This window comes from Triticum dicoccoides, chromosome 6B, assembly GCF_002162155.2.
Source record: "Triticum dicoccoides isolate Atlit2015 ecotype Zavitan chromosome 6B, WEW_v2.0, whole genome shotgun sequence".
In the NCBI taxonomy this organism is placed as follows: Eukaryota; Viridiplantae; Streptophyta; class Magnoliopsida; order Poales; family Poaceae; genus Triticum; species Triticum dicoccoides.
In genome coordinates, this window is record NC_041391.1 from 687,280,721 (window position 1) to 687,293,114 (window position 12,394).

Genomic DNA, 12,394 nt, shown 5'->3' on the forward strand with positions numbered 1-12,394 from the left:
GGAGAGGAGGAGGAGCCGATCTACAATGGGTCGCCCGCGCCCTCAGCGGGCTCGCTCGACTCAGATTCAGGCCCGACAAGTTCTTCCTCACCGACAAGCTCTTCTCGCTCGGCAAGGCTTGCCGCCTCTGCTGCCTCCGCCTCCTCCAAGGTGAATCCAAATTCACCCGCGGCAGCTGCTGCCGCCTCCTCCTCCAGCCTAGTGGCGATGCGCTGCATCTCCGTGTCGGTGGTGTCGCGGGTGAGGCTCTTCTGCTCGTCGGGGCGGACCGGCACTTCTACCAAGCTGTCGAAGAACTCCTGCACGACGTCGTCTGCAGGCTCTTGCCAAGTTGGAACAATTCCATGTGAATCGCACAGTGGCATCATTGCACGGATGCGGTCGAGCGAGGAATTGTTGCACAGCGGAACGACGCTCCTCGGTAGCATGAACGGGTGTTGGGGATCGCGCTTGAACAGCTCCAGAAGCATCGCGTCGAGCTCCAAGACAGTGAAGTTGAAGTTGAGGCCTGGGCGCAGCCTCATGATATCCGCCGAGTTCTGGAACTCCCAGGCAGGCCTCCTCCTCTCCTGAAGGGGGGCGATGCGACGGCGAAGGAAATCTGCGCCAACGGCGCCTACGGTGAGTCCGGCAAGCCTAAGGCGCAAGATTCGGGTGACGGCAATCTTCAGCCTGTCATCCTCCGGGGCCACGTTGCTCCAATCATTGCCGCGTACTATCGTGGTTTGGCGCCGGGCTGTGAATGGCTGCGGGTTCTCCTCGACGATCCAGCACCAATCTGCTCTCCACTCCTCCCACTTGCTGCGGAGCTCTCCCTCCAGATAAGCTTCCTTCTTGCCGACCCTCGAGATCCAGGCGATTCCGCCTGCAAGGGGCTTTCCTCTCTCGACTCGGGGCATAAAGAAGTGGCGGAAAAGGGCTACGTTTGGGTGGACTCTGACAAAGTTTTAGCAGAGATGTGCGAAAACTTCCATGGTCAGAACGGCGTTGGGGGTGAAATCAAGGAGGCGGAACCCGTAGGTGTTCATGATATCACAGAAGAATTCAGAGAAGGGCGGGCAGAGCCCGCAATAGAAGAACAGCGTGAAGAACGGGTACCCGTTCGGAGCCAGTCTCGAAGCGGCGGCTGAGAGTACCCTCGTGCGCGGATGCGCGCGCGTCTCCGTCGACCAGAAGAGGTAGTAGTACTCCCTCAGCTCCTTCGCGTCGAGCTGAGGGGGGAAGATGGCCCGCTCCTTTCGCAGCGCCGTGAGCCGCTGCGCCTCGGCTGACTTCACGCCCTTTCCCTTGTCGGCTTTCGGAGCCATGGCGGAGGTGGCGGGGGAGATCGGCGGCGTCGGTGGCGCTGGTGGCAATGGGGGGCGGAGCGTTGCTCTCTTTCGACTTTGGGAAGAAGGGGGGAGCAGCGGAGATTTCTGAAGATTGGAGCAGTAACCGGCGAGGTGGATGAACTGCCCCTGTTGCCCCTGCTTATAAAGAGGGAGGGGGAGGACGTTTCGCCCTTCCGAATAAAGAAACCACCCACTATCTCTCCCACGACGCCGCATTCGACGCGTGTCGTTGGGGAGGGCACGGTGGATACGGAGTGAGATTCGGCGTAACCCAGGCCGTGCGTGCCCGTGCCCTGTTTTGGGCCTAGCCCAACAGGCGCTCGGCACCATGTGTGGCCCAGGCCCGGGGGCTCCTGTCGGTGTACTAGAGTAGGGGTACCCTAGTATCCCGAACTTGTGCACAGGCAGTTGCAGCACCCCGCGGCAAAGCTTGCCGGACGACCACCAAGATCCTCCGTGGCTCCTTTGGAGCCATTCAAGAACAAAGTATTCAAGCCAAGGAGACAAGGCCCCGGCAAGAGGAGCTTGCCGGGAAGGCCAACCAAGACATCTCAAGGAACTTGCCGCGACGCGCCACGCGTCCCGGCAAGGCCCGGTGAGCGACAAGCTTCCGGGCGCGACAAGGCAATGACCGCGGCAAGGCGCTTGCCGCGGCAAGTAACCACCCTGTACCCGCGCTCTAGCACATCCACCAACGTGTCGCCCTGAGGCCTTCCCAGGCGCGCGTGGTGAGAGGCTGTGCAGCCAGCGGTGCGTGGTGGCAAGCGGCGCTGACAAGATCGCCATCGTGGCGAGCGGTGGCGTCCCTGACGGTCCTTTTCTGCACTGTTTGGGTGACACAGACGGGCATTTAATGCCTTTGTCCCCTGCCGTCAGGGTTAGGTAGGATACACTATACAGGTAGCTGTACCAACCACAACTCCTTTTACGTTTTTGCCCTCGTCTGCGTTGCCACCTGTCGGTGACCCCTTGAGCATATAAAAGGAGGCCCATGCGCAACGTAGAGGGGGTTTGAAGATTCGGAGGACAGAAAAACACTTAGCTCTCTCGAGCAAGAACAGAATACAATCAGACAAGCAGCAGTAGGAGTATTATCTCTCCGGAGAGCTCCGAAGATGGGTAAACAGCTCGTGTGCTTCGCCTCGATCCGCTCTTCGTGCGATCTCCGTCCCCCGCCGAACCGAAAGGGGCTCGGTCCGCCGGTCCCATAGGTGTTCGTGGATCAGTTTCCCCGACAAGTACTGAACGCACGACACCTCCGAGTTCAGCAGATGTTCAGCTCGATGACGTCCCTCGAACTCCGATCTAGCCGAGCTTTGAGGCAGAGTTATGTCAGCACTACGGTGTGGTGATGATGATGATGTTCTACCGACGCAGGGCTTCGCCTAAGCACCGCTACGATATTATCAAGGTGGATTATGGTGGAGGGGGCATCGCACACGGCTAAGAGATCCAAGGGATCAATTGTTGTGTCTATGGGGTGCCCCCCCTTCGTATATAAAGGGGGGGAAGGAGGAGAGGGCCGACCAAGGGGAGAGGCGCGCCCAAGGGGGTGCAATCCTACTCCAAGTAGGTTTGGCCCCACCTTTCCTATTCCAAGTAGGAGAAGGGGGAAGGAGGAGGTGGAGAGAAGGAAGGAGAAGGGGGCCGCCACCCTCTTCACTTTCCCAATTCGAATTGGGGCAAGGGGGGCCGCGTGCCACCTCCTGACCTTCCTCTCTCCTTTCCACCCAATAGCTTCCCGGGGGGTCCGGTAACCCCCGGTACTCCAATAAATGTCCGAAACCTCCCGGAACCATTCCGGTGTCCGAACATAGTCGTCCAATATATCGATCTTTACGTCTCGACCATTTCGAGACTCCTCGTCATGTCCATGATCACATCCGGGACTCCGAACTACCTTCGGTACATCAAAACATATAAACTCATAATATAACTATCATCTAACTTTAAGCGTGCGGACCCTACGGGTTCGAGAACTATGTAGACATGACCGAGACACGTCTCCGGTCAATAACCAATAGCGGAACCGGGATGCTCATATTGGCTCCTACATATTCTACGAAGATCTTTATCGGTCAAATCGCATAACAACATACGTTGTTCCCTTTGTCATCGGTATGTTACTTGCCCGAGATTCGATCGTCGGTATCTCAATACCTAGTTCAATCTCATTACCGGCAAGTCTCTTTACTCGTTATGTAATGCATCATCCTGCAACTAACTCATTAGCTACATTGCTTGCAAGGCTTATAGTGATGTACATTACCGAGAGGGCCCAGAGATACCTCTCCGACAATTGGAGTGACAAATCCTAATCTCGAAATACGCCAACTCAACATGTACCTTCGGAGACACCTGTAGGGCTCCTTTATAATCACCCAGTTATGTTGTGACGTGGTGAACGGGAGTTGCATAATCTCATAGTTGTAGGAACATGTATAAGTCATGAAGAAAGCAATAGCAACATGTACCTTCGGAGACACCTGTACAGCTCCTTTATTATCACCCAGTTACATTGTGACGTTTGGTAGCACACAAAGTGTTCCTCCTGTAAACGGGAGTTGCATAATCTCATAGTTGTAGGAACATGTATAAGTCATGAATAAAGCAATAGCAACATACTAAACGATCAAGTGCTAAGCTAACGGAATGGGTCAAGTCAATCACATCATTCTCTAATGATGTGATCCCGTTAATCAAATGACAACTCATGTCTATGGCTAGGAAACTTAACCATCTTTGATTCAACGAGCTAGTCAAGTAGAGGCATACTAGTGACATTATGTTTGTCTATGTATTCACACATGTACTAAGTTTCCGGCTAATACATTTCTAGCATGAATAATAAATAATAACTTTATTATTGCCTGTAGGGCATATTTCCTTCAGGTAATACCTACTGCCGCTGTGCTACATCATCCCTTCCTCTTTGGGAAAATACCGACGTAGCTTCAAGCGACATCATCCACCAACATACAAAATTATCAAAGTAGCGAACACGAACCAAACTAACATGATGAAAGTGACTAGATGAAATTACCGTGTGTCCTCGAGAACGTTTTACTTATTATAATAAGAGATTGTTCCGGCCTGTGCTTTGTTACAAAAAGGATTGGGCTACCTGCACCTATTGTTACTATAGTTACTTGTTACAAAATACATTGCTGTCAAACTACCTGTTACCGATAATTTCAGTGCTTCCAGAAAATATCTTGTTGAAAAACTGCTTTTCATTTTGTTCTGATCCTTGTTGGGTTCGACACTCTTACTTATCAAAAGGACTATGGTTGATCCACTATACGTATGGGTCATCACCCATTGACCACTGGGCCCTACCGCTAACAAAAAGGATTAAATCAATTGGTTAAATAAATGCCCCTATGACTACACTACTAGGAAAAGGGCTATAGATAGGACTGATTCTAATGGCGCACCAGGTAAGTAGGGCGCCACTACTATATACTAATGGCGCACCGGTTGCTCGTGCGCCATTTGTGTGGAAGACACTAATGGCGCACCGTGCTCACGGTGCGCCACTACTATTGATTTTTTTCCCATTTTTCCATACAAACTAATGGCGCATGGACGGCAAAGTGCGTCATTACTAGTTAGAACTAGTAATGGGGCACGACCAATACAGTGCGCCATTAGTATATTTTTTTTTACTTTTTTGCAAACCTACTAATGGCGCACTATGCCAAAGTGCGCCATTACTAGTTTAAACTAGTAATGGCGCACTTTTCCACAGTGCGCCATTAGTATACATATGTTTTTTTTTACTTTTCTGCAAAAAGTACTAATGGCGCACCACCTGCCGGTGCGCCATTAGTAACTAGGGTTACTAATGGCGCATTTTGTGGTGGTGCGCCATTAGTAACCTGGGACGAACAAGATATTTTGGACAGCCCACCTACCCACTCACTTTCCCCACTTCATTCTCTCCACCTCCTCCTCCAAGCTTGTCTCGGCTGCCTCCTCCTCCTCACCTCATTTCCACCATAGATTCATCAAAATTAAGTGGTGAAATCACCTTTTTTTGATAGGTAAGTAAGGGGAAAGCTATCTTCATGATGTAGATCTACTTTTTTTCTCCCTAACTCGCTCCAACAACGTGCACATGCACTTTTTGTGGCCTAGCTAGATCTATGTATGTTTGTGGTGTTGCTTGTGTTTGTGGTGTTGCATATATGTTTGTGTTTGCCAATATTTTGCCGGAATGTTGATTCATTTCCGTTTCGGCGAGAATTTTGGCACTATGCATTCTTTTTGGTCCTATTTTTAGGGAAGGTCATGCCAAAAAAATTCTTGGTTCTAAAATATCGTTTTGCTCTACCCCGCAGGCGACCATGGTCCGCACGATGACCGAAGGCATCGTGAATAGGTTTTTGAGCTCCGCGAAGGCCGAGATGCTTCGAAAGAACGAGACGGAGAAAAGATGTCCGTGTCGAAGATGCAAGCTGAAGAGCCTTATTGCGGACCCGGATTCCGGGCAGGTGCGGGACCACCTGCTCTTGCGTGGTTTCATGGATGGTTATCGGTGGCAAGGTGATGAAGATGACTATGAATTCGTCCATGGGGGCCGGGCAAGAAATGAGGAAGGACAACAAGACAACCACCGCGGCGAGGGCGGGCGAGAAGACGAAGAATCTCCAAGACATGATCACGACGGTGATGATGTACACAATCATCATGTAGAAGATGTCGTACATGATGATGAGGAAGATCAAGATGAAGGGCATGATCATGAAGATGAAGATGCTGGAGCAGACGACGATGGAGGCTGGGTGCAGGACCCTCATATTCAAGAGCTGCTTCACAAGCAGACGGATAACGCAAGAGCTACCGCCCAAGAGAAAGCCAAGCTGGATCAACTGGAGATAGACGCGGTTACTCCATTGTATGAAGGATGCGGGCCCGAGGATACCCGCCTGAAAGTAACGCTCATGGCTCTGGAGATGAAGGTAAAACACAAAATGACCGACGCATGCTTCGACGAGAACATGTCATTCTGGCACGAACGTCTTCCCAAGGGGAACAAGTGCCCGACCAGTTTCGAGGAGGCGAAGAAAATCGTGTGTCCTTTGGATTTACCGCACGTGAAACACCATGTGTGCATGAACAATTGCATCATTTATCGGGACGAGCACGCGGAGTCTACCATATGTCCGGTGTGCGGCGTCACTCAATACAAGAAGAGGAAGAAAGCTCCTCGAAAATCAGTGTGGTACTTTCCGATCACTCCTCGTCTGCAGAGGTATTTCGCGGACCCTAAGGTAGCAAAGCTCCTGCATTGGCACGCGGATAGGGAGGAGAAGAAGCGGGAAGATGACGGAAATGATCCGGAGATAAATAAAAAAGACAAGATGCTGAGTCACCCTAAGGATGCGAGCCAGTGGCAAGCGTTGAACTTCGAATACCCAGAATTTGGGAAGGATCCAAGGAACATCGTGTTGGGCGCGAGCACCGATGGAGTCAATCCGTTTGGCAGCCAGAGAAGCACACATAGCACCTGGCCTGTGTTTGTGTGGACGTACAACCTTCCCCCTTGGTTGTGCATGAAGAGGAAGTACATTCACATGAGTATACTAATTGAAGGGCCGAAACAACCAGGGAACGACATCAATCTTTATCTGGGGCTGCTGAAGGAGGAGCTAGACACGCTGTGGAAAACGCCAACCAATACGTGGGATGCCGCAGAGAAAGAATATTTCCCTATGAGAGCCGCACTGCTCACGACGGTGCATGACTATCTTGGTTACGGATATCTCGCGGGGCAGGTAGTCCACGGATTTTCTGGATGCGTAAGGTGCATGGATGACACAACGTATCGCCAGCTAGATAGAGATCCCGGGTCTTCGAAAACCGTGTTCATGGGACATCGAAGGTGGCTTCGCGACGATGACCCATGAAGGAAACGCAAGGATCTGTTCGATGGTGAAACCGAACCCCGAAAACGCCCGTGTACGAGGAGCGGCGAGGAAATAGACGAGCTGTTGAAAAATTGGAAAGACTACCCACTGCCGGGAAAGAAGCAAAAGGCGCCAGAGCCGGAAAAGAAGCGAAAGGCGCCAGAGCCGCTGCTGAAGGTATGGAAAACGAGGTTTGTTTTCTAGGACTTGCCATACTGGAAGATCCACCGTGTGTCTCACAGCCTTGATGTCATGCATATCACGAAGAACGTGTGCGAGAGTCTGCTTGGTACCCTGCTCAACATGCCAGAGAGGACCAAAGATGGGCCGAAAGCTAGGGCAGACTTGAAATCAATGGGCATCAGGCAGGAGCTTCACGCTAATGATGATGATGATGATTATGATGATGATGATGATGATGATGATGATGAGGCAAAGCAGGACACAGAAAGTCGTCACAAAGGCAAAAAGGCCAAGAAGAACGGAAATGACTACCCTCCCGCATGCTTCACTCTAAGTCAGGAGGAGATCGAGCAGTTTTTCACCTGCCTCCTAGGAGTAAAACTTCCTTACGGTTACGCGGGGAAGATAAGCAGATACCTAGACCCAGCGAAGCAGAAGTTCAGCGGGATGAAGTCTCACGACTGTCACGTGCTGATGACGCAGATACTTCTAGTTGCAATCCGTGGGATCATGGACGCGCACATCCATGAAACGCTATTTGGCCTATGCAACTTTTTCGACGTCATCTCTCGGAAGTCGATTGGCGTGAGGCAACTCAGAAGGCTACAGGAAGAGATCGTGGTGATACTATGCGAGCTTGAGATGTACTTCCCGCCCGCATTCTTCGACGTTATGGTGCATCTGCTGGTCCATATCGTGGAGGATATCATCCAACTCAGGCCGACGTTCCTGCACAGCATGATGTCGTTCGAAAGGATGAATGGTGTCATCAAAGGATACGTTCCGAACATGTCACGTCCAGAGGGAAGTATAGCCAGGGGATTTCTGACCGAAGAGTGCATCTCCTACTGCACGAATTATCTAGGCATCGAGAACCCCGTTGGTCTGCCCGTCAACAGGCACCTCGGCAGGCTCGCTGGATGGGGTCACCGTGAGGGTCGCTGCGAAATGCATGTCGACTTCGAGGGTCGACTCGCCGACTTTGAAAGAGCAAACCTAGTCGCGCTACAACACATAGACGTGGTCGATCCTTGGGTGGTAGAGCACAAAACCTTTATTGAGAAGACGTACAATGACCGAGGCCAACAGAGGACGGACGGAGATATACTCAAAGAGCACAACTCATGTTTCACGCGTTGGTTCAAGCAGAAGCTTCTATCGTACCCTTTACATGAGGATTCTTCCGCGGAAGAACAACTCATATTCGCATTGTCACAGGGCGCCGAGCACAACCTGATGACCTATGAGGCGTACGATATCAACGGCTACACATTCTACACCGAGGACAAGGACATGAAGAGCGATGGTTATCAGAACTCCGGGGTAACGATGGAATCCTACACCGGTAAGGACAAGGACAGATACTACGGAAGGATCGAGGAGATCTGGGAGCTAAGCTACGCTGGAGAGAAGGTGCCGATGTTCCGTGTTAGATGGGCCAAGAGCGTCCTAAAAGAAGACCGATATTTCACCACCATGGTTATACCCGAAGCCAAATCCAAGACCGCGGGCGCAAACGTCACCGCGAAAAATGAGCCATGGGTACTGGCTTCCCAAGTGGACCAATGCTTCTTCATTACCGACCCGCCAAAGCCCAGTCGTGTTGTCGTGAGGAGAGGCAAAAGGAAGATCATCGAAATGGATGGAGTAGCCAATGAGCAAGACTTCGACAAGTACGACGACCCGAAGATCGAACATGATGACGACGATGAAGTAGCAGCACACACCACAAGAAGAAGCAGGACCACCCTACCTAAAGGACGTCCGTTCCACAGAAGAACTCCATTTGCGAAAAAGAAGGGCAAGAAGATTGTGAAAAGAAGAGCAAGGCCTACCGCCCCGCTTCGAGAAATACAACGGTAACAAGCAGACCAGGAACTATGTCAGGGCCCGGTACAAGGAGGACCCGATAACAAAGGAGCTTACCACGGATCCGAAGACCAGGGCGCTTGAGCTTGTTCTGGTAAGGAATACACCCCCGCGTAATTAGCTCCATATGGTTGCACTCTAACTAATCCCCAATATTTCTAAATGGTTCACGTTCCTTTTGCAGGAAACTGAAAGCAGTAGCGCAGGGTTGTCTCAGAGCTCCCCTTTCGACAGCCCTTTAAATAGGGCGTTGAACATAATGAAAAGCAAGGATAAGCTCACTAAGCCGACGTCAGCTGGTCGTGTGGCCGGCAAAGGATTGTCCACAAAATGGGGGTCATACTATACCGCTCGTGTGCGGAAGGAGAAAAAGGCCAGCTCGGAAAGCCAGACGCGCGAGGTTGAAGCACTCAAGGCACAAGTGGCGTGGATTCCGGAGCTTGTCCAAGAGCAAGTGGAACAACAACTGGGAACGAAGCTCAACGCCATGGTGCCTACGTTGATTCATGGGCTGACGACGTGGATTGCGGGCGGCCAACAGGGGCCTCCCCCGATTCCTAGCTTCACGGCCAGCAACTCGCACAACGCGCAGGCGGCGCCATTGGTGTCTCCGGCGGCGGCGCCATTGGTGTTTCCGGTGGAGGCGGTATTCGTGTCTCCGGCACCGGCACGGGCATTGGAGCTTAATGCACCCGGGTGTACGCCGGCCGGCACCTCGCCAGCAAGCTCCCCCTCCGTCAGTTGCATGCCCGCCGTTGGCGGTGCCTCGACATTAGCCGAGCTCGACGGCATCACGGTAACTAAGCCTCTCGGCCAATGACTTCATCTCCTTGCCTTTGACTGGGCATCCCTGACGCCCTGTACATGTCTTTGCAGGGCACCGCCGACGTTCCTTGCACTCTTCTGCACTTCGTGGGCGCCGAGTTGGTCGATGTTGCCAAGGGCAGAATTGTTCAACTGGGCAACCGCATGTTCCACGGTAATCCGATGCCACCCACAGTGTATAGGGTTGAAGTGGTTCGGGTGCTGCCAGGCTGCGACGAGCTGTTACCTCCGGTTCGACCCGCTGGGGCCGACGAAGAAGATGAGATGACCCGCAGCGCCTGCGTAAACTGGCCGCTGCTTTGGCCGAAGAGCCAGATTTGTTTGGGGGCGGGGGACACCACCCCACAGACAAGACCGCCAGTCGTGCCGGCGCCAAGCCATGGCAAGAACGTCACAACGCTACCGGACCTGCCGGACATCCCTATGTCGGACATCCCTATGGCACAGGATCCGGACAGCCCTATGGCACAAGATTCGGACGACGACGACAACGACGACGGTACATTTACCAAAGTCGATAAGTACTTTGCCAAACATGGGTACGCTGACGAGTTCTGCGGGCCTCTTTCTCAAGAACCCAACCAAGACGACCGCAATCTAGCTGGAACGGCGGAGAAATCCAATTGCAATAGGCGTCGTCTGCCGTTCAGTTCTCAGGAGACGCCTCCAGCTCCCGCCTTCACCGAGCCTCAGATAGCTGAGGTGCAAAATATTATCAGCCCCAACACGCTCAAGAAAGCGGTCTGTGAGCAGAACTCGGTCCCATTACAGGAGATCAAGAAGAAGGGACGGAAACGAAAGACTAACAAGGGCGCAGGTGCGAGCCAGCCGGCACCGAGTTCGATCCGTGCTCAGGACGGGCCACCTTCACCTAAGGATATCTCGAGGAGGGTGCATGTGGCGGGTAGGGCGATGCTACCGCCAAATATGTTGAATGCTGCAACCGGTGCTATGCAGAGTCTGCACGATAGTGTTCTTTCTTTGGAGAAGCGGCGTCTGAGAGAGAATGATGTGGCATACCCGGTTTTCGTGGCCAAGGTGCCAGAGGGCAAGGGCTTTGCGGATGGCGACATTGGGGGTACGATCGTCCTGCGGTTTGATGACATCTTTGCTATGTTTAACCTTCATCCGCTGCACTACACCTTCGTTCGGCTGTTTTTGCTGAGTATGGAGATGCGGATCATTAGAGACAAGACCCCGGACATCGTGATAGTCGACGCCTTCTACATGCGTGCCAAGCACTTTGAACAACGCTGGGGACCACCAAGTTGCGAGTTCACACCTCGAAGGCGTCATTCTAGCAAACCCAGATAAGGATAACTTCCTTGTGGCTTACTTTCCCGAGTAAGTCATCCCTTAACCTCCCCGTAACATATGATTTCTTAGATTTTGATCGTTCTTTTTTTTCTAACATTCCGTGTTCTGTGCAGTGACACACATTGCACACTCATCCTCTTAAGCCCGGAATATTCCATGGCCACGTATTTCGACCTGAACTGTAACTCCAAGATAGACTACACAAATGTCAAGAAAGTTCTTGATGATGTTCTCCCCGGCTACGCCAAATCTGGAGGCACCTTCACCAGGGCAGTTCGTAAGTACGGCAAGCACATGTTCTCACACAATACGAAGTTCTGCTGTGTCAAGCAGCCGCCTGGCGGTCAGAAGGATGCCTACTACGCCCTTCATCACATGCGGGCGATCGTAAGGGACCATCATCAACTTCTGCTACCAGATAATCTCAAAGATTGGGCCGTGAGCTTGTCGGCAGTCCAGGACGCGGACCTCAGACAAGAATTCTTTCGCATCCAGTCGGAGTTTGCGGACATCATCCATCAAGATGTCCTTCATGAAGGAAATATGCCCTAGAGGCAATAATAAAGTTATTATTTATTTCCTTATAATCATGATAAATGTTTATTATTCATGCTAGAATTGTATTTTCCGGAAACATAATACATGTGTGAATACATAGACAAACAGAGTGTCACTAGTATGCCTCTACTTGACTAGCTCGTTAATCAAAGATGGTTATGTTTCCTAACCATGAACAATGAGTTGTTATTTGATTAACGAGGTCACATCATTAGTAGAATGATCTGATTGACATGACCCATTCCATTAGCTTAGCACCTGATCGTTTAGTATGTTGCTATTGCTTTCTTCATGACTTATACATGTTCCTACGACTATGAGATTATGCAACTCCCGTTTACCGGAGGAACACTTTGGGTACTACCAAACGTCACAACGTAAATGGGTGATTATAAAGGA